Source organism: Chlorocebus sabaeus, chromosome 1, assembly GCF_047675955.1.
Source record: "Chlorocebus sabaeus isolate Y175 chromosome 1, mChlSab1.0.hap1, whole genome shotgun sequence".
Classification (NCBI taxonomy): domain Eukaryota; kingdom Metazoa; phylum Chordata; class Mammalia; order Primates; family Cercopithecidae; genus Chlorocebus; species Chlorocebus sabaeus.
This window is the reverse complement of record NC_132904.1, coordinates 41,805,579-41,807,713: the sequence shown is the minus strand read 5'-3', so window position 1 is coordinate 41,807,713 and position 2,135 is coordinate 41,805,579.

Here is a 2,135-nt window from a genome sequence, read left to right as displayed (position 1 = left end):
AGAGCAGCTTTCTATATGAAATTATTGTTTAGCATCTAGCATGTAGATGAAACAGATTAAGATATATTAAAAATTACAAGTTTGGAAATTAGAGAGGAGATAATATACAATAATATATATTTATGTATCTCCCAATCATTTATATATCTCCCAGAAATTAGAGAGGACATAAGATATAGTGTATATGTTAGCTTAGGCTAAGTATTGAAATTGAAGTTTTAGCTTCCAATTTGGAACACTGGTGTTATGGTATTATTTATTTTTAAAGTTATTTTTATTGCTCTCCCATTGAAAATTAAAAAATAAAACTATCTGAACAGGAGATAGATAGATAGATGGATATATATAAATATACACCTCTCCTCTTGTTTACACACACATACACATACATTCACTTACTCTCTTTCTCATAAATATTTAACATAGAGTTACCATATGACGGAACAATTCCACACCTAGGGTATATATCTATGAAGGGTATATAAAGAAATGAAGACATATAACACAAACATTGTACATCAATGTCCATAGCAGCATTATTCGTAATAGCCCCAAAGCAGAAGCAAACAAAATGTTCATTCATTGATAAATGCATACATAAATTGTAGTATATGCATACAATGGAGTATTATTTGACAGTAAAACAGAATGAAGAACTGATACATGTATCAATATTGAGGAACCTTGAAAATATTATGCAAGTTACAGAATCAAGTCACAAAAAATGCATATCGTGTGTCTCATTTCCATGCAATTTTTATAATAGACGAATCTTATAGAGACAGAAAGTAAATTAGCAGTTTCTTAGGGCTGAAGAGGGTATTAGGGATTTGGTGATGGGGACATGATCATGAATATAGGACTTTTTGTTAGATAATAAAAATATTATAAAATTAATTGTGATGATTTCACAACCATGTGAAAATACTAGATACTTTTGAATTATAAACTTAAATGTGAGACTTGTATGGTATGTGAATTATATCTCAATAAAGCTGTTAAAAAGATAAATAAATGTCTGTGTACACACATAATTATACATTCAAAAAGCAATTTTTATAAATATGTATGAATAGTCATGTTTAAGAAGGAAATTTAAATATACCATTTGCCTAACCTTTAGTCTTTGCCTCTTAATTAGCCTGTGGTTATTGCTTATCATTCTGCAGAGGTCTCTTAGAAACACCATCAAGGATGGTAGTAGTTAGTATGTATCTACGTGTTCTATTGCTATAGTGTTATATAGCTATAGTCATTATAGCTATATACAGCTACATATACAAAACATGCATATATAAATATAGATGTATATAGAACATGCATGTATAAATATATTTAATATTATTAACACTGAGTTAATTGTGTTAATTGGAAGTGACATTCATACTATTCATACATGACCTATGAGATGAAAAAATGTAAAACTTTTTAAAAATATGCTTTTCCTATTCTTCTTCAGATGGAATTGTCAAACAGAAAGAGCTAAAGAAAAAACTAAATTCCTTAGGGAGATTAGAGTTATTCTAAATGTCATTATTTCACATTTAGATTAGTAAACTTCATTTCACAAAGAGGTTTGCTCAACCTGGATACAAATTTTTACACTTAAAATGAATCACAAATTTTGCGATTTTAGTTACTTTATCGCTAAAAGGTTTGCCTGTTACGGGCATGCCATATAAATGCATATAAATGCATATAAATCATGCAATATGTAGTTTTTGTGCATAGAACATATAGGTTAATAAACACTAAGAACAGTACCTCATGAATGCTAATACTTAATTTTACCTTTTACAGTTCTACCTGTGGTTTCACAAAAAGCCACAGAAAGCTTTGCAAACAATCAAAGAACACATTAAAAATACTGAAAAATATTAATGGTGGTTACATTACTCCAATTTTGTCAGAAAGAGCTGTTATTGAATTGAGTGACTGTTTAGGTGAAACATGCTTCTGAGATACATGCTTTTGAGATACAAACACACACACACACACACTCTACACATGTATATGTGCATATACACACATACATATGTATGTGTGTACATTGTCATTTGAAAACTTCTCTAATAGACATACTTTTCACAACATTATTGCATCAGGAAAGTATTACTATAACATAGAACAAGGGC